The following is a 27,500-nucleotide window of genomic DNA, read 5'->3' as shown; positions in this document are numbered from 1 at the left end:
AAAAGTTACTGAGTTCATATATATGCACCCCCAGGGATACTGAGCAGCAAAAGAGTACCAGCATGTCATGTGAACGAGCCAAAGTCATTCACTTTCTCTCTAGTACCTCGAGAGGGCCATCTCCAAAGTGACTCTTTGGCCAATGTATGGTGTGTGTAGTGTATTGAAATATCAAGGAAGATTGTACAGGTTCTTTCAATTATTGTGTCATAACAGGGCTTGTGAAATAATGTGTGCTGGTGTTATATAAATTTTTATACCTGGCCCTGGATAACTTTGTGCGAGCCAGATACTTTGTTTATCAGTTACTTTGTGTAATTTCTTTAATAACTGTCATGACTGAATAATTGTGTAAAATTGTATAATCTTCAAAAGTATTTATTTCTTTTTTTTTTAGTCTAAGGCTCTATGGAGTTTTAATATTTTGATTCAAGCGATTATACAATTCTCAGAGTGTAAAATTACTTTTGTCTTGATCTAAGTTTTTGCCCACACTTAATATTTCGGGTGATTTAATTTCTTTTATGTAAATTCTTTCAAAGTGTTGTATTTTCTATAAAATATGTATATCTTTTTTTTATAAGAGTGTATAATTCTAATCTCCAGTGTTTATTCTAGTAATCACTCGTATCCCTGTTAAGGAATCGAAGTAACAGGTTGTTTGAATACAGTAGGTCTCAAAAACAATTACCGAGTTTTGTTTTAAGTGTAATTAAGAGACCTTTCGACATTCAGTGATTTTATATGTTGCTGTGTGGGAGCTATATGACTATCTCGGAGCCCGGGTATTAATATTTTTTAGTGTAATATATTTAATGTTAAATCAAGCAGATCAGTTTGGAACTAGAGAGGTTGTGTAGTTTGGCAGCTGTAATATATATATATATATATATATATATATATATATATATATATATATATATATATATATATATATATATATATATATATATATATATTTATATATATAAATATATATATATATATATATATATATATATATATATATATATATATATATATATATATATATACTTTTTGTCTAATAAGAGCATTTCTGAAGACTATTAAATTCTTCAAACTTTTAAAATTTTGTTAAGGTAATTTCCTATAATGTTCATCTTCGTCTGTATGCGTTACTTCGCAAGGGCTTGTAAATCTGGCAGTATGGAGTAAATTTTCTTACAAATATGACGTAAGTGGTGGAGATTGTCGGAGGAGGTTGTCGACAAAAATAAATTCAGCAGGGACAACCAACAGGTCGCCATACACCACCTCAGCTACCGAGACCTCCAGGGAGTCCTTAGTAGTGGTTCTTAGACCGAGGAGGACCAAAGGAAGCTAAGTAAACCAGTCAATGTCTTTGCCGAAGGACATCAAAGCAGCATTGAGGGTGCAATAAATATGCTCAACCATTCCATTGGCAGCAGGGTTGTAGGTGGTTGTCTGATTTAGACTAATTCTCAAGAGATATGCTAAAGATGTCCACAATTGTAAGGTGAAAGTGGTACCCTGGTCGAAATTAATATGCTCAGGGATACCAAATCTTGCTATCAACCAGGAGAGTAAGGCAGATGTACATAAAGCGGACGTTGTAGTTTCAATGGGAATGTCTTTGGGAGCGGCTGATGATAGTAAACAGCTAACCATGTCTGTGTGATGTGGATAGAGGCACGACTAAGTTAATGTGAATTTGGGCAAAGCTATGTTGAGGTTGAGGAAAGGTGCCCACTCCTGAATCTGTGTGTTGATGAACTTTAGAAGTTAGGCATGAAATACTTGCATGGAGCCAATCTTAAGCATGCCTAGTAATGCAGTGGCAAATGAACTTCGTCTTCAGTAGCCGTGCAATAGATTGGTGTGAGGTATGCGAATGGAAATGCATAAAATCAAACACCGGTTGGCGCATGGTAGCAGGTATCCACGATCTAGGTCTACCAGTTCTGACATCGCAGAGGAGGGTGGTGTTGGAGTCGTAGAGAAGGACGTCTTCCCAATGGACGGAAGTGCAGGTTGTCCTATATGCTTGGTAATCTAGATCTTTTTTTGGGGCTTCTGCCAAGGCGTTGTAATCTAATCCTAGATGAATGGCGACCAATGTATTCCTTGCAAGGGCATCAGCAGTAGGATTCATTTACCCAAGAATATGTTGAATGGTGCAATTGTATTCAGCTATGGCAGAGAGATATCGGTATAGACGGGTGGACAAAACGTTAGACTGTCAAGTGAGATCTTGCACTAGAGGCATGTGGTCCATGCAAATGACGGAAGTCATACCTTCCCGGAAGTGACGAAAGTGACACACAGCCAAGTGTACTACCAGCAATTTGCTGTTGAGGGTAGAGTAGCCGGATTCTACCTTCGATGGTTTTCTACTAAATAAAGCAACTGGTCTGGGTGAGCCGTTAACAACCTGCTTGAGTACTGCTTCAATAGCAATGTCGCTGGCATCAGTTGAGAAAAGGAGAGGTGTATGTGGCAAAGGGAAAGTGAGAGCAGCATCGGTTGATAGGGCTTTCTTTGTGTTGCAGAAAGAAGCTCCTTGAAGGGAACCTCTCTTCTGGACATTTGGCTTGGCTTTGAGGGATAAGTATGGGGGGGCAAGAGTAGCAGCGATGGCTGGCAGGAAACAGGGATAATAGTTTATCATATTCAAGAATTCTAGCATTGCTTTTAGAGGTGAGGGTATGGTGAAGTTCTGAAAAGCTGCTATTTTCTCAGGGAGGGATTGCACAAAAAAACGGTACTTTGTTAACACCAAAGGTAAACTTGTTGTATCGTAGTACAAGACCGTTCTGTTGTAGGTGGTCGAGCACAAGGCATATGTGACAAAAGTATTCCTCTTTGGAGGAAAAGAACGCAAGTATGTCATCACATAACATACACAGAAATGGATGTCCCCTAAAAAGCCACCCATGAGACGTTTAACCCTGGATAGGTACGGTGGGTCGTTTGCGACCCCGAGCGTCAAAAAAAAACAGGTTTTTCTCACGTGACTCACCCCTGTGACTGAATTTGTGGGTGATCGACCTGCAGGAGGTGTCTCCCCTACACGCTCTAGTAGTGTCCAGATGTGCATTGCTGTAGCTGTACTCCTTCCCCGATTTCTGAGACGCGTCAGGGTCGTTCGCGTCCGAGTTTACCCTTCTGAGGTAGTTTGCATAATTATCAAAGTTATTACGTATTATGAAATTGTCGTAGAATGGTGCAACTTGTATAGGTTATCAGTTGTGGAAAGTCTTGGTGGATTGTTTGGCTACCATGTGCATGTTTTTTTTTTTTAGTTAAAATGTCGTTCATCACCACGAGGACCATTTTACCGCGAGTGCCCCTTTTTCATTTTTTTTCATTTTTTTGCCAAGTCATTTTTCCGTAAGATATTGCCGAATAGTGTCGTAAAACTTTTGCTTGTTTAGTGTTGGAAAGTGTGTCTAGATGATCTGGCTACCCATGCATGACTTTGTTTTTGTCAGATACGACGTAGTTATTGGTATATTGGGTATTTAACTGCGGTTACCAATTTCTGTTTTTTTTTCAATATTTGTAAAAATTACTACGTAGTAAGGAATTGCCGTATATTATTCATTTTTTTTTCATGTTTATGTGTTAGAAAGTGTGCCTTGATGGTTGGGCTAACACGTGCATGTCTTTTTTTTTATCTGAGATGTCGTATATTAGAATGTCGGGCATTTTACCGCGAGTGTCCCTTTTTAATTTTTTTTAATTTTTTTGCCAAGTCATTTTTCCGTAAGATATTGCGAAATAGTGTCGTAAAACTTTTGCTTTTTTAATGTTGGAAAGTGTGTCTAGATGATCTGGCTACCCATGCGTGATTTTGTTTTTGTCAGATACGACGTAGTTATTGGTATATTGGGTATTTAACTGCGGTTGCCAATTTGTTTTTTTTTCAATATTTGTAAAAATTTACTACGTAGTAAGGAATTGCCGTATATTATTGATTTTTTTTTCATGTTTATGTGTTAGAAAGTGTGCCTTGATGGTTGGGCTAACACGTTTATGTCTCTTTTTTTTTTATCTGAGATGCCGTATATTAGAATGTTGGGCATTTTTCCGCGAGTGCCCCTTTTTATTTGTTTTGCATTTTTTTGCTTAGTCATGTTACCGTAAGGAATTGGCAAGTAGTGTCGCAAAACTTATATTTTTATAGTGTTGGAAAGTGTTTCTAGATGATCTGGCTACCCATGCCTATTTTTTTTTAGCCAGATATGGCGTATATATAAGTATGTGTTCGATTTTCCTGTGATTGCCATTTTTTCGTTTTTTCCCATTTCTTTCAAAATTACTACGTACTAAGGAACTATCACAGAGTAATATTTCATTTATATGTTTATTTGTCGGAAAATATGCCTTGATGGTTTGCCTAGCACGTGGCTGAAATTTTTTTTTTCTGAAATGCCGTATATTAGAATGGCCATTTTTCCACGAGTGCCCCTTTTTATTTGTTTTGCTTTTTTTGCTTAGTCATGTTACCGTAAGGAATTGGCAAGTAGTGTCGCAAAACTTATATTTTTATAGTGTTGGAAAGTGTTTCTAGATGATCTGGCTACCCATGCCTATCTTTTTTTTAGCCAGATATGGCGTATATATAGGTATGTGTTCGATTTTCCGGTGATTGCCATTTTTTCGTTTTTTCCCAATTCTTTCAAAATTACTACGTACTAAGGAACTATCACAGAGTAATGATTCCTCTAGATGTTTATTTGTCGGAAAATTTTGTTTACTTTTTTTTTGATTGAATATCATCAAATTTTTTTAGCTAAAATATTGTTTTACATTTTTTTTTTTCGATTTTATTTCCCTTCAAAAAAAATTTTTTGGGTCAGAATTTTAATTTTATAGTCGTAAAATAATCGACAATTATCCAGCAACCCACCATACAATTTTTATGCATATCCAATAATAATTAGATTAGTAAATAACACCTTGAAATTGACATACCCTTCCTACATTTCAAGTGGCAGATTAGGGAGTCTGAGTCAGTGTGGTTGGCGGCCATTTTGTGGACATATCCGAAGCGTAAGCTGCCCTATCTATATATATTCTTGTTCCCTATAGAATTTGTGATATTTTGGTATATTTTTACCTGCATAAATATCATATTATATATTAAATATATGTATTTTTTTACGAAATTTCCAAGTACTCAAAAAATTACCTTTAGATATGGCCCCTGATATAAATGTAATTTACAAAATAATGAAGATTTTTTTACATATTTCTATTTTAGGATAACATATGTTTATTCCCTAAAAAAATTAGCCACTTCCTATTTCATTTGGGTACCCAAAAAAATTCATGAAATTTGGACAATTTTTTTTGGCCAAAAAAAGTTACCCTTTTTTTCTCATTTCAGATCTTCACCTCCATGGGTCTGACTTCATCCAAAATACATCAATATGTGTCCTAAACATTCAAGAATCAATTCCTAAAAGGATTTGTGTATATATGTATAAACTTTTTTTTTATGAATTTTTATGTCAGGTCTTTTTTTTTTCTACTTAATTTTTTAAAATATTTATAATAAATAGTTTTTCTGTAGATGAGTAGTATTTATCTTTACAGTTGTTTTAAGCATTCATTGAAGTTTTTTTTGGCAAAAGAAAAAAGGAGGTTACTGCAAAAACTGATTTTTCAAGAATTTTTTTTGGCGTCGGGGTCGTTCGCGTCCGAGTATACCCTTAAAGGGGTGTCCGAGGACCGTACCTATCCAGGGTTAAAATTGGTCCCAGCATTATGAAGGCAAAACAAAAGTAATTGAAGATGTACATACCGAATTGGGTGGTGATGGAGGTCTTTGGGATGTATTCTAGATTAATGGGCCCCTGATAATAACCCTTCATGGGTCGGGTGTGGAGAAAATCCTTGTGCAAGTAGGTTACATCGGCAATGTTTGGGAGGGTGTAGTGATCTGTTTCTGCCTGCATGTTCAAACGCCTTTAATTGCCACATGGATAAAATGAGCCAGCTCTCTGCTGGACGAAGTTTAAGGGTGACAACCATGGGCTGGAGGCCTTTTGGAAAAGGCCCATTTCTTCCATTTCAGGGAAAATTATTTTGGAAGCTGCCACACCCCTGAATCTAGCGAACACTTGGGGCCCTGTCATCTTGATATGGTGATAACTTCCAAGTTTGGCAGGAATTTTGTGCCTTTGGCAAAGTTTTGGATGGAAGACTTCCGGCCACAGAGTGAGGAGGGGGGCGTAGGCATCCGTGATGTGGATAGCGAGGTTTGAGTGGGCGGGTTAAAGAGGTGTGGATAAGTATGTCTCCATTGACTAGCTGCCAGTGGGCGATATCAATCAGGAGGTGGTAATGTGAGAGTAAATCCGCACTGATGATTGACAATGTGATGTCACCAACGAAAAAATTCCAGTTATATTTGATACTTTCAAACAATAATGTGAGGTTTTCATAACCATGGGTGGGGATAGCATATCTGATGGCAGTTACTAAGCAGATGTAGCTAAATTTAGACAGACTATGTCATTTCCTGGCGATTGGCCTTAACAGTTGAGAACTGCAGGCACCCATGTCTACCAAAATCCCGGTCCGGCACCTAAATCATATAAAAAGAAAAGATTAGTGATAGGGTAGGCCACTGCCACAAGCAATGGGTTACTGACACGTTTTTGGGCCACTGACCACCATTCGAATATTTCTTCCCAACAGCCCCAAATCTTGAGTGGTAGTAGCATAACTACAGTTGATGGACATCATTAAGTGGCTTTAGAGGCCGTTTGTTGGGGCGAGAGCGAGTGGTGGGTGGCGGGCGACTTTGTCGCTGCTCCAGCACATCACGGAGTTACTATCTGTGCCCTACAGCAATCACATTTGCTTTTGCCAATGTTGAACAATTATCCTCTTCATCAGGAGTGGAGTCATTGATGGAGATCTTGACGACAGTGAAGTGGCTATTCAAAAGAGCAGAGACTTAGGTCATCAGGTCTTTCATGGGGCAAATATCGATATTGGGTATTGCAGCGCATACAGGTTCAAGTAAGCGTCATAGCCGAAGCGCACAAAGTAGGTTCATCTAACGAGGAGAGGTGTTTGTGGCAGGTTATAGGCGAGCAATAACGGTCATTTCCTATTAATTGATGAGAGAGCTGAAAAAGTTTGGGTATGTGGGCGGCTGGCGAGGGCGACTACTGATCAAGGAGGTACTTTTTGAAGGTGTTTTACACGATTGGGGTGTCCCCTTGCTCACAAAACAAATCAGAAATTTGCAGGAAAGTGTTCTTAGGTATCATCGTGAGAACATAATCTATGTTGGTGCTTGATTGAGTCACGCCTTTGATACAAAACTGAATTTCATCACCCTGAAACCAGGCAAACGCCTCTCTGCTGGCAAAGGGCAGTAGCTTTATTGAGGTGGCGTGTGCTGAAGAGGCAGGTTCGGTGGGTGGTATCTTCAAAAAATAGGGCACAGTAGTGATGGGTCTGGCAGGAGCAGACACTCCGCTGGTCACCAATGTGTGAGTAAGAAGTTAGGCTGTAACTGAGAGGCTAGGTTAATGCAACTCTTATTATTATTATTATTATTATTATTATTATTATTATTATTATTATTATTAGCCAAGCTACAGCCCTAGTTGGAAAAGCAAGATGCTATAAGCCCAGGGGCTCCAAGAGGGAAAAATAGCTCAGTGAGGAATGGAAATAAGGAAATAAGTAAATGATGAGAATAAATCAACAATAAATCATTCTTAAAACAGTAACAGCATCAAAACAGATATGTCCTATATAAACTATTATCAACAAAAAAACAGATATGTCATATATAGACTATAAAAAGACTCATGTCAGCCTGGTCAACATAAAAACATTTGCTCCAACTTTGAACTTTTGAAGTTCTACTAATTCAACTACCCAATTAGGAAGATCTTTCCACAAATTGGTAACAGCTTGAATAAATCTTCTAGAATACTGTGTAGTATTGAGCCTTATGATGGAGAAGGCCTGGCTATTAGAATTAACTGCCTGCCTAGTATGACAAACAGGATAGAATTGTCCAGGGAGATCTGAATGTAAAGGATGGTCAGAGTTATGAAAACTCTTATGCATCATGTATAATGAACTATTTGAACAACAGTGCCAAAGATTAATATCTAAATCAGGAATAAGAGATTTAATAGACCGTAAGTTTCTGTCCAACAAATTAAGATATGAATCAGCAGCTGAACACAAGACAGGAAAACAATACTCAAAATAAGGTAGAATCGAAGAATTAAAACACTTCTTCAGAATTGATTGATCACCAAAAAACTTTTAAGACTTTCTCAATGAGCCATTTTTTTGTGCAACTTTATTTCCACGAACAGCGAACTTTTATGTAAGAGTTTCAATGAAAGAAGGTCATAAAAATTCAAACACATCAATTTAAGAAGACAGGCTTAAACTGGTTCTGTTGAAAGTGAGTTGTTGAGCGAGATATACAAGAAAAAAGAAAATACTGTTACAGAGTACAAACGTGTGTGTGAAACACATGCTGTACAGTAGAGAGAAAAGTCTCCCACTTGATAATGTGTAAGTCCATCGTCTCAAATTTTACCTGATCCAATGTCAGTTATAGAAAATGATAATGAAAATTATATTATATAAAATATGTGTTTTAAGGTAGAAGTTTTGCATGATGTTTCAGTAAAAGTTGCAACCATTACTTACAGTGCCAATGTAATTCGTTACAACATACGGAAATCATTATTTGAGCAGAACAATGTGAATAGCAATAAATTGGAAGGGTACTTTTGACAAAAATAAAGTGTTACTGCTCCAAATAATTTTGAACTAGCAAATCATTTTTCAAGACTGTATAGTGCAGATCATAGGGAAACAGAAGTCCCTCTTAAGAATGTTGGACCTGATCAAGTCTACATTCCACTCCTCAATGATCCGATTATGGAAAGAGAATTGAAGGAAGTGATTTGGGAATTCATGTCCAATAAAGCCCCGGGCCCTGATGGTATCCCTCCTGGTGCTTTCACTGTTCAGTGTAGCTTGGATTATATTGATAGCATTTATTCTGATTTCTTTCTTCTTCGTGGCATATTCCTTTTCATGGACATGTGCCAAATTTATTAGCATTTTCAAGGAGATAATAATGATCCTGGTATATAACGTGCAATAAGAATTATGACAGCATTGCCAAAACTTTATGATTATGTCCTCAATATCAGACTAAAACAATGGTTTTGATATGATTAAGATAAGCTGGGACTAAGAAGGAGAGGGGTGGTGAATAGCAAATTCTAACTTTGTGCCTCTTAATAGAGATTGCTAGAAAGACAAAAGCTTCTTTGTATGTATTTTTTGTAGATTTTATGGAGGTTTACTACGAAGTAATCAAGAGGCCTTACTTTCAAACTCAACAAATATATTTACAATAGTATTTAACTAAAAATTAATAAAAAGGAGAGCACAAGGGATAAATATGTTCTGGTTAAGTCACAAGGTGCTTCACGTGGAGTTGGACGGACCAAGGACAACTTCAGCAGAGCAAACAATTACATTACATGGAAGGAGAAAATAGATTAATTTATCAACCAATCACTTATGCAATTTACTTCTAAAGGCTGAGAACAGGATGAAGTCGCGCTGTTATAACTTCTAAGCAAATAAAATGCAAGTGCAAAAGCTAGGAACTTGAAACACTATCACATGGAAATTAACACTGTAACAGGGTGAATTAATTAAGGTTAGGAGGAAAGGGCACGCGTGGTTTGGATATAAGGATGGGACAGTAAAGGTTCAGTGGGGGAGGATCTTTTGTTAAGGATAAAAGGAAAGGATGAGGTGTTATAAAGAAGGGAGACGAGAAGGCTGGGGAAGGAGGATGAGGTTACAAGGTTTTCACACAGACCCCTTACCTTGATAAAAAGGACTCTGTCTCCTCCCTTGCAGAGAACGTATCAGGGGTCCAGCTTTCGTAAAGGTTGAAAAGCGAAGGGCTTCCCAGCTGCTCTTACAATGAGATAACCCCTTTTAAGCCCACAATGAGGGGTCAGTGGTTGGTGACTAGAGAAGGATCAGATATTGACTGTCTGTTGTGTTTAGTACAATTCTTCGTGGATAGGATGAAGGAATACAATTGGTCCTCATCGTGAATAGAAATGTAAGGTAATTGCTTGAGTGTAAAATTGGAGTAAAGGAGTCAATAAGATCAAAGGATTAAAAAGAGAAATTCTATGTCAATTTGATATTACAAAACAGCAAAAGGAATTTTCTTTTCAATATTAGCATTGCAATTCTCAATACCTCATGTGTTGAGGAATGGTATAATAATAATTATTAATTTTATTCATAACAAATAAATTACAAGAAATTTAATTTTTCTGCTAAGTAACCTTTAGACAGATATTAATAGAAATTTTCTTATATCTAACTATGCTTAACCCCATTATTCTTAATATCTAGAGCAGGTTGAGGTGGAGCTATGTCCAATATGTAAATCTGACATTGTTGATAACTATTTTTCAAGGTCATCCTCCAGACCACTGTTGCCATGATGAAAATCTTATAATATATGTACTAGAGCAGGGCTACTCAACTGGCGGCCCGCGGTCCGAATACGGATCTTCTGAGTATTGTAGTTGAACCCCAGGCCACAGGAGAAGAAAATATATTTAAGTAACACGAAGGTCCTGGTGATGGATTCTTACAAGTGTATTTCCTCGGCTGTGAGTCAGGGGTGTATAGTACTTATGTACAGTATTTAACTTACGAATACTCCTAGGACCTATATATATATATATATATATATATATATATATATATAGGAATTACAGGTGAAGATATAATATTTGGTGTGCAGCAGGGTCCAAAAAACATCAGTTAACAGGCCATAATTTATTTAGAGACGTTTCGAACATTGCAATGTTCATTATCAATCTGTAAAAGATATAAATATAAAATTCTTAAAATTTGTACAATATTTTAAAACAAAATAGTAAAAGAGTATTAAAACATTATTGATTTTATAACGCAAAATCGTAAAAAACTAAAACAGTAAAACAAAAGAGAACCAGTGCTCACCAGACCATCCATAGGAAAAGGTGAAGAACGAATGAGTAAAAATTGTTCCCTACCTACGACTTCAGTTATGCTAAGAAAAGAGGAGAAGCAGAGATATTAGAGTTTAAAGAAGGAACAAGCCGTTTGATATATAATGACTCAAGGGTAGTTAGAAATTCGCTTTGTTTTGTCCCACCAATAATTGAAAAGTGTTTTTTGTTTACTTGAATTTTGCAAATGGCGGCATGATTCCTTATATTAGAAAATTCTGGGTTACCAAGTCTCTGACCCGTTCTAAAGCTGTATCCCATATGGCTACAGTATCTCACCTGCAACAACCTCCGGCAAGATTCAACATAGATACCGGGACATCCCTGGCACTTGAATTTATAAATGATGTTGGACCTCATGAAGGTCTGCAGTTTGTCTTTGTAGCCAAAAAATACATTAATTTTGAGTGGATTGATTGGGATTAGTTTGATGTTGAGGCAGCCGAACTCTTTTTCTATTATTTTCCTAAGTTTGATGGAAAACTTGTCAGATAAGTAAGGAATTGTAGCGAAAATATCTTTCTTTTTGACATTATACGTTGGTACTGTAGTGGAGAAATGTCGTAAAAGGAGCTTGTTTATAACCTTATGAACCATACTTTCAGGGTAAGAGTTTTGCTTGAAAAAATTAACCAAAAATAAAATCTCCTTATGAAAGAGTGACCAGCTTGAGGAATAACGCAGCGCACTATAAACAAGAGTGTATATAGCATTTAGTTTAAAATAAAAAAAAACAGGAACTATAAAAATTGTTGGCAAGGCCAGTGTATGTCTTTTTCCGATACACAGATGTTATAAATTCACCATTGTCTCTGCTTACGTTAATGTCTAAAAAAGGTAGAGAGTTGTTGTTCTCTTTTTCTATAGTGAACTTCATATTTTGGTGTTGAATATTTATATGGTTTAAAAACATTTCACTATGCCATGGTTGTTTAAATAACACAAAAGTGTCATCAACATACCTTCTATAATACACTGGCTTAAAAGTGTCTGGACAACCATTTAAAAAATTTTCTTCAAAAGATGACAAACATATTTGCAAACAAGGGTCCTAACGGGGAACCCATGGCAACTCCATCGACCTGCGAATAGAGTTGGCCATTAAAAACAAACATGGAGTCTTGCACAGCAAGCTCAAGAAAAGTCTTAAAATAATGTCTGTTAAAACCATGAAAAATAATTTGATCGTCATAAAATTTTTTATCTAAAATAATATTAATTGTTTCATTTAGTGGCACATTTGTAAAAAGAGATTCTACATCAAGACTTGTCATATGTAGATCACCATCTTGTGAAATTATTTGTTGCTGAAACTCACAGCCAGTTTTTATTGAGAACTGGTTGCACGAGAAATCACTGAGTAAAGAGACAAGGTGTTTTGATATTGTATAAGACGGGTTGTCATAGGCTGCCATAATGGGTCTGATTGGAACTCCTTCCTTATGTATCTTTGGTAGTCCATATAAAATGCTAGAAAAAGAACCTGTCACAAAAAGTTTCTGATACGTTGTTTCATTTAAAATACCTTCATTTTTTAGTTTTCTCAAAAATCTGTTAATTTTGTCTTCTTTTTTTGTAAATGTCCAAAAAATTTGGTTCACCATGTAACTTAAATTTAGTTTGGTCTGCAAGAATGTTATTAACCTTATCAATATAGTCTGATTTATTGAGCAGTACAACACTTTTACCCTTATCTGGTTTACAAATAACAAAACTATCTCGTTTGCCTAGTTTTTGTAGGATACTCAAATCCTCCTTCCTGAAAAACGGTGTCTAAGACACTCTCAACTTAGTGTAAGTTTTATGTGAAAGGAAAGACAACTTATGTTGCAAACCACTGAGGTCATTGATCAAATTAAACCCTTGAGTCGTTGAAAAAGCATTTCGAAAGGAAAGTAGAAGTCTGCATACTTGGTTCTGCAGGAGGGCAAATTGAAATCCAACCCAAATGATAACAAAAACTCTTTTCTTTTGGAGAGAACATAGTTAGATAAATGAAAAATACAACAGTTTATCTTATTAAAATTAGGAGTAACAACACCTAGTGCTTTCAGTTTCTTTTCATGCCGTAATTGTACAGATGAGACATAATCATTTACAAAATCATTAAAAAGTTTCTGATAAATAAAACGGTCAATAAAAGATTAATCCTGAAAAAAGTTTTTCTCGAAGCCGACAAATATTAGTACTTGTATTTTCAATAAGTTTCTGCTTCGTCTCAATCTCCTTCTTAAGTAGTTCGTCCAAGGCATTTCTGTAAAATTCGGTGTGATATAACGAGGTCTTGTAGAGCCTCCATTTAAAAGACAATACTGCAGGAAATCCAAATCACACTTGGCTTTCTTTTCTTTCAAGGTCGATTTCTCCAGTTTTCTCGAGGTGGTCAGGGTCACTGGTGGATAGCGATGTTGGAGGAGTTGCGAAAAGTGCTGAAAACGGTGACATCTCAGCTTAAACGCGAAGAGAAAGATGAAAAGAAGTCGATGCAACATCACAGACGTATCCAGGAATTACAAGTGAAGATATAATATTTGGTGTGCAGCAGGGTCCAAAAAACATCAGTTAACAGGCCATAATTTATTTAGAGACGTTTCGAACATTGCAATGTTCATTATCAATCTGTAAAAGATACTCTTTTAATACCCTTTTACAATTTTGTTTTAAATTATTGTACAAATTTTAAGAATTTTATATTTATTTCTTTTACAGATTGATAATGAACATTGCAATGTTCGAAACGTCTCTAAATAAATTATGGCCTGTTAACTGATGTTTTTTCGACCCTGCTGCACACCAAATATATATATATATATATATATATGTGTGTGTGTGTGTGTGTGTATATATTATATATATATATATACATATATATATATATATATATATGTATATATATATGTATATATATATATATATATATATATTTATAATAGTTTCCACGTGATTTCGAATTTTCTGGTACTGCTCTTGCATTAACGGAAAATGGAAAATAAAATCAGCTGGCTTTTGTTGTTAATGGACATGATAAGTTACCACTGCATAATCAACCAATCAGTTCTGTGTGCCTGTCTGGGAGATGAATATGGTGAAGTAATGGAGACTATTATGAATCTAGTAAACTTCCTAAGATCAACGTCAGCACTACAACATCGTCTACTACGAACCTTTCTTACTAAGGTCAATGCAAGCTATAACAATTTACTTGTGCATAATAATGTGAGGGGTAAGTAAGGGAAAAGTTTTGGAGCAATTTTGGGCAATTAGGAAGGAGTTGCAGACTTTCCTAGAGGATCAAAGCAGTGTGAAGGCAAAGGCATTTTCTGAATTTTTGAAAGATGACAACAAAATTGAAAGTGTTGGTTTTTTGGCAGACATAATGTCACATTTGAATTATCTCAATGTCAAACTGCCAGGGGAAAATTGCACTATCTCCAACTTGATCTCAGCAATTCGAGCTTTCCATTTCAGCCACTGTACAGGCAATTAGAACTATATCATTTGCGTATCGGACATCACATAATATTTGGTCCCCTTTTCATTGAATGCTATCTTTCCTTCCTTGCATTACCGCGTTATCAACATAATCATTTATCATAATAAACAGTAAAGGGGACAATATTCCACCTTGTAGTACTGAAGTTTGGATTTCAAATGCATCTCTAAAGCTACTATCAACCATTACCCTACATGCAAGTTCTGTGACGGGCCGAGAGAAACGTTAGGACTCAAAGGCAGGAAGCAATCAACTGAGTGGTTTATTATAGAACACTCTCCTTTATATACAAAACCTCGAGGCAACAGCCTTTTTCATGTTCACAAGACAGACAATGTTACAGAGGAAAACCGGAGACATGATTATTCAGGTTCTTTTTAGTGCGAGGGAAGAGCGCAGATACAAGCATAAAATATACAAAATAATTTATGTACGATCGTGTGACACACGGTTGGTACATGGCTCCCCCCCCCCCCCCCTAAAAATGACATACTGTACATGTTAAATAGGGTGCCCGGATCTAGAGAGGTGAACTGTAGGTGGGTCATTTGGCAGAAGATAAGCAGGTTTTAGACGATCAATGGAGACCCAGTCTTCTTTGCCACGAATGTTTAGTAGGAATGCTTTCGGAATGCTTTCCCACGACGTGACGTATGCGCTGGAGATCATTGGAGGAGGTTGTAGAAGGAAAAAATTCGGCAGGGACGACCAACGGGTCGCCCATACACCATTTCAGACGCCGAGACGTCGAGTGCGTCTTTAGGAGTGGTCCTTAGTCCCAGGAAGACCCAGGGAAGCTGAGTAAACCAGTTGCAATCCTTGCAGCGGGACATCAAAGCTGCTTTGAGGGTGCGAAGAAAACGTTCAACCATTCCATTGGCAGCGGGGTTGTAAGCCGTTGTCTGATGTAGGGTGATGCCCAGGAGATTTGCTAATGATATCCACAACTGAGAGGTGAAAGTGGTTTCCCTGTCAGAAATAATATGCTCAGGGATACCATATCTTGAAATCCATCCAGAGAGTAAGGCAGATGTACATGAGGCGGACGTTGCAGTTTCCATGGGAATGGCTTCCGGCCAACGAGTGGAGCGGTCGATGACGGTAAACAGGTAACGATGTCCTTGTGATGTGGGTAGGGGGCCTACAACGTCGACGTGAATGTGTGCGAAACGACGCTGAGGTTGAGGAAAGGTGCCCACTCCTGAATCCGTGTGTTGATGTACTTTGGAAGTTTGGCAAGAAGTACAGGCGCGGACCCAATCCTTAGCATCCTTAGAAATGCCATGCCAAATGAACTTTGCCTTCAGCAGCTGTGCAGTAGAATGGCACGAGGGATGTGAAAGGCCGTGAATGAAATCAAACACCTGTCGTCGCATGGGAGCAGGAATCCAAAGTCGCGGTCTACCAGTACTGACGTCACAGAGGAGGGTGGTGTTGGAGTCTTCGAGGGGAGAGTCTTCCCAACAGAGGGACGTGCAGGATGTCCTACATGCTTGATACTCTGGATCCTGTCGTTGGGCTTCAGCCAGGGCGTTGTAATCCAATCCCAGTTGAACGGCAGCCAACGTGTTTCTTGATAGGGCATCGGCAACGGGATTCATTTTCCCAGGGACGTATTGAAGGGTGCAATTGTATTCAGCCACGGCGGAGAGATGTCTGCGTTGACGGGCGGACCAGGCGTCAGACTGTCGAGTAAAGGCGTGCACCAGAGGCATGTGGTCTATGCGAATGACGAAGGGCGTACCTTCTAAGAAATGACGAAAGTGACGGACAGCCAAGTGCACCGCCAGCAATTCTCGATCGAAAGTAGAATAACCCGATTCCGCCTTGGACAGTTTTCTGCTGAAGAATGCCAATGGGCGGGGCGAGCCGTTGACTACCTGCTCGAGTACTGCACCAATAGCGACGTCGCTGGCATCGGTGGAGAGAAGGAGAGGGGCATGTGGGATAGGAAAACTGAGAACTGCAGCAGTTGATAGGGCCTTCTTTGCATTGCAAAAGGCTGTTTCTTGAAGGGGACCCCACTTCAGGTACTTTGGCTTGCCCTTGAGGGAGGCGTAGAGGGGAGCAAGAGTGGCGGAAATGGCTGGCAGAAAACGGTGATAATAGTTGATCATGCCCAAGAATTCCTGCAGAGCTTTGACGGTCGAGGGCACGTGGAAGTCCTGAATGGCTGCTACCTTCTCAGGGAGGGGGTGGACTCCTTCAGGAGTGATACAGTGCCATAAGGACGGCACTTCGTTGGCGCCAAAGGTACACTTGTCGTACCGGACTACAAGGCCGTTTTGTTGCAGGCGGTCGAGCACGATGCGCAGGTGACTAATGTGTTCCTCTTTTGAGGAGGAGAACACAAGTATGTCGTCCACATAACATACACAGAAAGGGAGGTCCCCTAAAATGCCATCCATGAGATGTTGAAACGTGGCCCCAGCATTATGAAGGCCAAAACAGGAGTAATTGAAGGTGTATGTACTAGACGGAGTGGTGATGGCGGTCTTGTGGATGTCTTCTGGGTTCATAGGCACCTGATAATACCCCTTCAGGAGGTCGAGCGTAGAGAAAACCTTCGATTTGTGCAGGTAGGAGGTCACGTCGGCAATGTTTGGGAGGGGGTAGTGATCCGGTTCTGTTTGCATGTTCAGGCGCCTGTAATCCCCGCACGGACGGAGGGAGCCGTCTTTTTTCAGAACGATGTGTAAGGGTGACGACCATGGGCTGGAGGCCTTTTGGCAAAGGCCAATTTCCTCCATTTCGGCGAACTTCTGTTTGGCGGCTGCCAATCGTTCCGGTGCCAGACGTCTGAATTTTGCGAAGACTGGGGGTCCCGTCGTCTTGATATGGTGATAAATACCGTGCTTGGCAGGAACCGTGGGCGTTTGGCGAAGTTCTGGACGGAAAACTTCCGGGTACGACGTGAGGAGGTGGGTGTAGGTATCCGTGGGTGCGCTGATGTGGAGAGCCAGGTTAGTGGGGGCGGGTTGAAGAGGTGTCGACAAGTACGAGTCTGTGTTGACCAATCGTCGGTGGGCGACATCGACCAGAAGGGGGAAATGAGAGAGGAAATCCGCACCGAGGATTGGCATTGTGACGTCAGCAACGAGAAACTTCCAATTGAATTTACCGTTTCCGAACGATAATGTGAAGTTCTCGTAACCGTAGGTGGGTATCGCAAATCCGTTAGCAGCTACCAAGCAGACGTCGGCAGATGTAGACAGACTACGTCGTGCCTTGAAGAGTTTCCTTGGCAAAAGAGAACGACAAGCACCCGTGTCTACCAAAAATCGCACGAAGTTCCTGCATCATGTAAAAAGAAAAGATTAGAAACACGGGAGGCCACCGCCACGAGCGATGGCCTACTTACACGTTTTTTGGCCACTGACAATCCTTGGCACATTTCTTCGCGGTTGCCCCGAATCTGAAGTGGTAGTAGCAAAACTGCGGCAGATGGGAGGTAGTAAGTGGCTGTAGAAGTCGTTCGTTGGGGCACGAGCGATTGTTGGGTGGTGGGTGGCTTTGTCGCTGCTTCGGCACGTCACGGGGTAGGCGTGTATGTCCTACGGCATTCATGTCAGCTTTGGTTGACATTGAATAGGCATCCTCTTCGTCAGGGGTGGAGGCGTTGATGGAGGTCTTGAAGTGGCTGTCCATAAGGGTGTCGGCTTTGGTCATCAAGTCCTTTATGGGTAAACTATCGACATCGGGTATGGCAGTGCGTATAGGTCCGGGTAAACGGCGTATCCAAAGGGCATGAAGTAGGTTCACCTCATGAGGAGTGCCGTCTGCGGCAGATTGAAGGCGAGCGATACTGATCATTTCCCTGAGGGCAAGCAAAGCCCTTTGGTCCCCCAACGGTTGTTGCGAGAGCTGAAAAAGCTTTGCTATACGGGCGGCTGGCGACGGCGAGTACTGCTGCAGAAGGTATGTTTTGAGGGCGTCATACGCTATTGGGGTGTCTCCTTGTTCACAAAGCCTATCGGATATTTCTGGGAAGGTGTCCTCGAGTATCGCCGCGAGAACATAATCAGCTTTGGTGGTTGAGCGAGTCACGCCCCTGATGCGAAACTGGACTTCTGCGCGCTGAAACCAAGTAAACGCCTCTCCGCTGGCAAACGATGAAAGTTTCAATGGAGCGGCCGTAGCGCCAACTGCCGTAGAGTCCGCCATAGTACCAACGATGGAGGGGCGAGGGGGTGATGGTGGAAGGCGGTTGAAGCGAGTCGACTTCCGGGGTCACCAATGTGACGGGCCGAGAGAAAGGTTAGGACTCAAAGGCAGGAAGCAATCAACTGAGTGGTTTATTATAGAACACTCTCCTTTATATACAAAACCTCGAGGCAACAGGCTTTTTCATGTTCACAAGACAGACAATGTTACAGAGGAAAACTGGAGACATGATTATTCAGGTTCTTTTTAGAGCGAGGGAAGAGCACAGATACAAGCATAATATATTTAAAATAATTTATGTACGATCGTGTGACACACGGTTGGTACAGTTCCACCATGCATATCCATTATGGTGTTTATAGACTTTTCTGGCGCCCTATAGTGCCTTAGAATAGTCACATAATACATGAAATAGTAACACAGGCCTTCTCAAAATCAACCAAACATAAAACAAGAGTTTTAGTTCATTGCACTGTTGAGCTATATTTCGTAGAATAATATTTTGATGGTCTTATAGTGCCAATAAAATAAAATGAACATTAAAACCAAGGAAAACACTGCCAGCTTCTGGGAGAAAAGATTCTTCAAGTGGCAATTCAGTTATGTAAGTGCTTCAGGGTCACCGGAAAAAAAAGTTAATTCTTTAAATTTCTTTATACTGTAAAGGTTTTATTTCCTAATCATTGGAACATATATGAAATATGTTTCCATTCACCTATACAGTACACGTACCTAAACAAATAACAAAACATGTAACCACATATGTGTACATTAGCATTACTGATAAAATAAAAATTTCACAAAATCATTGATAGACTCTCAGTACCGATATAATTAATGTAATTGTCCCGAAGACAGATCAAACATAGTAAAAAAGAAATTAGGGACTAATTTACAACTGATAACTACCATTTACGTATTAGCTTAGAAGCATTGAAATTAACATATTCCTAGATTGCCACGCAGTTTTGAATAACCTTGAATAATTACATTCGGTAGAATCATTTCCAGGTTCTAGTTTCAATGCCTAGTTCTAATATGATATAATGCACAACAAAGACCTTATGCTCTGTTTATACCTTTCGTACTATAATCCAATTGTCAATGAATTGGAAATCTTCCTCGAATGTTCCATTGCAATCTTCCTCATGAAATGCCACTGCATATGTGAAATAACAGGTTAAAGTTAATATTCTGTTCCTCTACTATCGTTGGTTAACTTTCAACTGCGAGATTGTATTGGATATTAGACTTGAAATACAAAATCAGAATTAGGAGGTACGTTACAAGTGGAAAATTACCAAGCAGTTTTAAAAGAATAATAAATAATTAAGAAAAAAAAATAAGGATTTCTGCAATTCATAATCAGCGACTGTCACAGTTGAATTTTCATATTTTGAAATTTTATGAAATGTATAAGTTAATAATAATTAGCTGCCCGCCGGTTATGACAATTTTATTACATATTCATACAAGAACCCATTAAACCAGCATCCACAACTACACATTTAACGTTTGGTGTGTAAAGTGATGTTTACATGAAAGCAGTGTTGCCAGATTTTCTTAATAAAATTTGTGTAAAGGAGTAAAATTCCGGGAATATTCCCTAAATTCCTCATTTAACCTACAAAATTTATTATTGATAAAAAAAAATCTAGAAATTCCTCTAATACCTTTGCTACTATATGTGTGACTCTAATTCTAGTAATTTTTCTTCTCAGTTGGTAGCACTGCACACAACAAACATTTATTTATTTTTTTTACAATTTATTGACAAAAAGTGGTCAAAAGGAGCTGATAGTCTTGCTAGACAGCCCACTCTTTAATTTATATAAATGAACATAAACTAAGTACAAAAGTAAAACCGAGTAATAATTTACAAAAACCAAAAAAATACATTTAGTTACAAATAGTTTTTACAAATGAAAACCCCTTCTACGTGAATAATTTCAAATTTACCTAAAGTAAATTAACACAAACTTTATATGATTATTTCACAGGAATGAAATTACATAATATTTAATCATAGTTATAATTTTCATAAAAGAAACAACATTTTATTGACATAGAAAAGGCGTCAAAAGGATCCGTTCGTCTTGCTAGACAGCCCACTCTATCCTCAATTTACATGAACAAAAACTAAGTGCAAAAACCATGAAATTACAACTGTTTTTTTTTTACAAAGGAAAAGACTTTTTGCAAAACAATATCGAAATTACATAAGTGAGTTTACACAAACCTTATAAAACTATTTCACAGTTTTAAAATTACACAATACTTCATCCTAGTTATAATTTTCATAAAACAAAACTTTCTAGTAAAGTCCTAAGTTTCAGTAGAGATAGACTAAACCAAATACATCCCTGTTATAATAAATTTGAACGCTACAATTGCACTTCAAACTGATTCAATATGTTCAAAATAACTAAAAAAAAATTTACATAATAATACATTTTATAGCCCATTTTCACAAAAAAGGAGAACTATTATTTAATGTACAGAGAACAACCACTTCCTTTTCAATTTCCATATTACTGCAGCAAACACTAAACATTATACAAATAAAAAGTAATATAGTATCTTATGTCAGTTTTTTTTTTTTTAATTTACTTGCAATATTCTTATAAAAAATATCATTAATGAAAAAACACACCATTTGTTCAAAATTATTATTAAGATTCCTAAATTCTGCCAAAGAACTACATTCCATAATGTAATGTTGCAGTGTTTGTGAATTTGCAGCGTCACATAATTTACAAGTGACACTCTCTCCACTCTTATATTCCCAGTAGTATTTATAGCCTAGTTTGAGTCTAATAACAATTCCATCACAATTAGCTGAAGACTTTCCATAAGTAAAACGTATATTGTTACTAATATAATCATAATGAGACATACTGTTACTGCCGTTACTCATGATTGCCCTAGAATTCTCAATGTTCCATCCTTCCCTTACTCTTGCCATGCGTAACTTTATTTTTCACATACTAACTGAAGTGGCGTAATATATAGATTCTCTATTACACCCCGGTTTTGCTAATTCATTAGCAACATCGGTAAATATATACCACAATGTGAGGGGATCCAGACAAATTTTACACTGTAACCTGACCCTTTTGTTAACTATTTCCTCATCAGAAGGTAATTTGGCATTTAAAGCCAAAACAGCACTCTGACTGTCAACAAAACATATCATAGATTTTTCCTTATCAATTCCAAATTTCAAACATTCATATATTACAAACAACTCAGCAGTGATAGATGAGCTGTGATCACCAATACGCTTAGATATTCTCTCCCCTGTACTATTACCAAATTCGAAAAATTCTCTAATTACAACAACAAGACCAGCTAGACATCCAGTGACAGAATCACCACAATAAGCATGAATCACTGTATCCTTTGGGTACCGATATATCTTTTCCAAAAACAACTGTTTAAGTTCAAGGGGATTGTTGTCCCTTTTTCTCAAATAAAGTTGCACCATAATTATATCTACTTTCTCAGTAATCCAAGGTTTTATTGGACGTGAACTAGGCAAAGGTACTCAGAAATCAAAAACATTATAGTCATTCAATATTTTACAAAGTTTTCGTGAATATTCATTCAGTCTGAAGAATCCTGGAACGCCTGCCACATATTTATATATAATAACTTTGAAATGGCTATCATTTTGTCTAATCATTCTTATAATTGAGCAGACTGTCAACTCTCTTATTCTTTGAGTGACACTCGGGAAATTCAGCTCCATTCGCATTATTTCAATCCCTACAGTTCTAGGGCAACCTAGTATTACCATCATAGCTTCGTTTTGCAACAATTCCAAGAGGCGAAGATCTTTGTCTGAAAAACAGCATAAGACTAGAGCCGAGTAGTCTATGATACTTCTAATAGTGGCAAGATATACAGACTTTGATATTGGAATACCAACACCGTTACCATGATTAGACAAAGCACGTAATGGATTAAGCGGAGATGTACAGATGTTCTTCACATAGGTAATTTGATCCATTATTTTACCTAAACCAATATACATACCCAAATATTTATAACTTGTTACTCTTTCTAGTTTTACTCCATTCAGCCAGAAATCTTTATCACTTACCATTGGTGATTGATATTTTAATTTACTCTCATTTACCCCAAGACCTAAAGATATACAAAGATCTGACATTTAAGCCAACACAATACTCAAAGTCTCCTCTGATTTGCATTGTATCAGAATATCATCCGCATAAATGATTACTTGTGAATTTCCATGAAATTCATAACTTGCAATTTCATCCATTAATTTACTAAAAATCATGGGACTAAGCACAACCCCTTGTGGAGTACAAAGTTCAAAATACTTTTCAGTGGACTCTTAATCCTGAAACTTAAGTTCCCCTTCTGTTACTCAAATATTGTGAAATCCACGCCAGTAGCTTGCCTTTTATACCCTTCTTAATAAGACACTCCAATATTACATACTTAATGGCTTTATCAGTTGACACTAGCAGTACTAAAACTTTTTAATACGCAATCGGAGGTACTCTTGTTCCTCGAAAAACCATAAAGATTCGGAGAAAGGAGCCCGTCTACTTTATACAACAACCTATTTAAAACCATACATTCCATAGTGTTTGATAAACAAGAAATCAAGGAGATAGGTCTGTAATCATTATTTCTCTTAGGTACAGGTATCATAAGGGCAATTGTCCATTTAATAGGTAAGCGACCATTACTGTATGATAAATTGAATAATGCTAAAAGAGGACTGTCCTCCATTGTTATAAGACAGTTTATAATATCGTACGTTATGACATCTTTACCTGGAGCTGTTGACTTCCCCTTCTTAACACTATTCAACATTTCATCCCTGGTGAAAGGAATACAGGTGTCATCTATTGAGTTCTTCTGCATACAAACTAGTCTATGTCTTTGTTTCTGTAACTTCCTAAGGCTTTTTTTATAATTCGAGAGAGTGAATCTAAGTTCGACGCATACGACCATTTGGCGGCTAATGCGCCTGCTTTTTCTCTGGCATTAGGATGTGCATTTGTTTTTCTTTTTACTCCCTTTATGTTATTGACACCATCCCAAATTTGACATAAGGATTTTGAAAAGGAGATGTCCCGTAAAAAACCTTCCCAATACTCACTTCTAACCACTTGCCTCTTTTTTGTAGCATGTTCATCCACTGTAACCATCATTCCTCTGCAGTGCATATTATTATTCTGGTCTTTAGACCATTCCCTATGGCATTCTCATAGCAACTTGTTCCAGCCTTTCACTATTTTGTTGTTATGATACCTAGGTTTATGTTTACTGGCAGAATTAGGCTTTTTCTGTGGTTTGTAAAGTATAGATTTTATTACTGCTAGCAGGTCCTCATGGAAAACATTTTCATCCTCAATACCTAGCAGTTTATGCTTTTTGTACCAGTCATTTATTTTTTCTATAAAATCACCTTTCTGCCTGTCATGCAATACGTATCTATTTCCATTGTTAATAAGTGAATTTTTTTCTAAATAAAAACTAATATTAAGAGCAAAATGATCACTTAATAAAGTGGTTACAACAGAAAAATCTGTCTGTACTCCAGGCATGTTGAAAAGTATAGCATAATCAAGCCTGCCTCCTCTAACATGTGTTGCTTCACAATTACCAAGTACAGACGCATTCTCAACTGAATCTAAAAATCTATTTTAAATAATCCCATTGTGATTTCGGGAGAAACTATCAAGAGCAATATGTCTAGCATTTAAATCACTGAGTAATACACATTCCTCAAAAGAAAAAATTACATCAGGTAGGTCCTCAATAGCCAAAGAATCCGCATGTACATAAACATAAACAATATATATTTCTGCACATTTAACAGTTACTTTAATACCCAAATACTCAGTACCATTGACTTCACTTGCATAGTAGCAAGATGCTAGAATATTATATTTATGTAAATTGTTAAACCTCAACAATTCGCGGATTCATTAGCTTGTAATTCAAAATGATTGTAACCGTTAATTTTGAGTGATGAAACTTTTCTACCTACTTCCTGCAAAGCTATTATATCAACGTTTGTAGACTGAGTATATGCATGCAAATCAGTAATTCGTTTTCTTAAACTATTTATATTCCAAGATATAATATGGAGTTTATGTGCCATTTTGAGAAATACTCTTTCTTAACTTGCTTGCAGAATGAAGAATATTCATTTTCAGCCGATTGGTTGGACTAATCATATATTCGGTTATCGAATCAAGAACGTTGGTAAAATCTGCGACCACATTTTCCACATAATCTGGCTTATTAGCTGACAAACCGGCCTCGCATGTAACTGTGCTTTCACCACCACTGTCATATACCTCTGCAACATCAACATTTTGAGTCACCCTTTCATTAAGAACAACTTTTTTATTTTGCAAATATATACTATTCTTATTATTCTTAATAGCTAACACTGCCTGTTTAAGTTCTGCTATCTCTTTACGAAACTCTGAGATAAAGTTATTATAATGAAATTGAGTCTCCTCAAGAGATTTATTCTTGACCGAAATCTGGTTTTGCTGTTCCATACGCTTTTCCCAGAAATTTTCACTAGCCACTGGAACCTGAGAATGAATAAAACAAGAACTATCGCTTCTTAGATTTTCATTATTTGTCTTAGGCGAACGATCACTCTTGGGCATTCGGGGACACACTCTAGCGCTAGCATTATGAGCACCTCAACAATTGCAGAATTTTGGTTAAATTTTTTCCTTTTCTTTTATTTTTTCACCACACACCTTTGACTCGTGCGACTCATCACAAAATCGACAGCAATGGCCATTTGGGCACTTCCAGGCCATATGACCATACCTGCAACACTTATAACACATGACAGGGCTGTCAATGAACACTGCAACACGCTTATAACCTAGGCACTTGATAAATACTCTCTCTATTGGCGGACCCTTAATAAGTGCAATTAATTGTGGTTTAGGGACAGACTCGCCATCTACATTAATTTCTCTGCGCTTTGCCCTTATAAATAGGTCGTCAACTAAAAAATCTTCTCGGTCAAAGTGAGTAGGTTAGTCAAAAATAATTGCCTTTGTACATACACCATACACCTCCTTTGGTTTTTCCAGTACAATACTTCCAAAGCCTCTTTTTGTTAAAAAAAACCAACAGCTACCTCATCCTTTACTCTAATATGTGGGATGTTTCTCCCTTCCTTAAATAGAACCTCAAATTTCGGCTGACACTTGGACAGCCGAACTGCCCAACGAACCTGATCGTGGAAGCCCAAAACATTCCTCGGAAAATACAGCCGATGCCTTTTAGCATTGATAACCTTACCTTCTTTTAGATGATTCGTAGTAGAGCCTTCACCTAAAATTTCTTTCGTTTATCATCAGGCATCCCATTAGTTACAACAACAGTGCTCATTTTCCATTTCTTCATTTTCTTGCTTTCGACTGTGATAAAAGGTTGCTCGTCATCGCTGCTACTAGACATATCTAAATCCATTATGATGTCCTCCCGAGCTCCATCAAATCCAATGTTGCTGTTAATAGTATTAGCCATAAGCCATATGTGAACGGTCAGATCCCTGTAATGTCCGTAAATTGTATAAACCTCAAAAACAACTACAGCTGTGGAAACACGTCCTCCTCGCTCGAGAGTTGCGCCTTCCACAACAAACAACAACAAATATGTCATAATGTCGTCTGCATGTTTGCTTGAAGGGAGTTGGCGAGTCATCAGCTGATTACCAAAACAAACAAATAAATTTCTACTTTTCATCATAAAACAAAGTGCAATATAAAAATAAATTGATTTATCATATATGAATGATAATTGTAGGTTTTATATTTTAATATCTGGTGAGTGTGTGCTTGTATGTCATTAGGTTGGTGTTTGAGAGTTGTCCAACTCCCCTATACAACTTTTTCTTGGTGTTAAGAGGCGGTGTGTTTTTGGGGATCAATTTTCAGGAAAAAAGGGAAATACGGTGTGTAATTAATTAGTTATATCAAATTGGTCAAATCATATTCAATAGTGTAACGATGATCAATGTATCCCAAAATATATGTGTTCAGAGTTATTGCTCTCACAAATAGTTATCGACCTAAATTATTCATATATTTTCATTGTAATAAAACATAATTCTTTTATCCGACATATATCTCTTTTTTCAATGGGGTGCCTGCAAGTTTTTTGAAATGTTAATGCTGTTTGGTTAGCGGAATCTCCGATTCCTAAGCTAAATAAAAACAATTTCCGTGGTCGAAGTATTTTCGGATACTTTAAATGATTTTTGGGAGGAAGGGTGATGGTGGCTGGTAAAACACAAACATACACTACCAGAGCAGTTGGTCGGGACTTTGGTCCACCCCAAAGCCAAAGTAAAGTCCTTCAAAAGAAGGCAACCGTGTTACCCCATACGAATGGGGAAAAGGCACGCTAACAGAAGAAGAAAAAGAAGAAGTAAATGATTACTGATGCGTTCTATTCAGTCAAGCCAGCCGATGTATCTGGCAAAATTTAATTTAGTAATTTCGTATTTTGCCCCATAAATTACTCCACCAGCATTTTCTTTCGTGGAATATACATAAATATTGATGTGTGCTTATTGAATTATTTTTTTCGTCAATTAAGTCTAAGAAATCATATAAGGCATAGTCTGTAAATTGATCAAATACTGGTTGACAATATAAATAACTGCAACGTTTCTTCAGTCATTTCACTTTCAAATAATAGGTTACGTAAAACATGATTTCTCAAAACTTTGATTT

The sequence above is a fragment of the Palaemon carinicauda genome, chromosome 23 (assembly GCF_036898095.1).
Source record: "Palaemon carinicauda isolate YSFRI2023 chromosome 23, ASM3689809v2, whole genome shotgun sequence".
Taxonomy (NCBI): domain Eukaryota; kingdom Metazoa; phylum Arthropoda; class Malacostraca; order Decapoda; family Palaemonidae; genus Palaemon; species Palaemon carinicauda.
Note: the sequence above shows the minus strand (reverse complement) of the source record.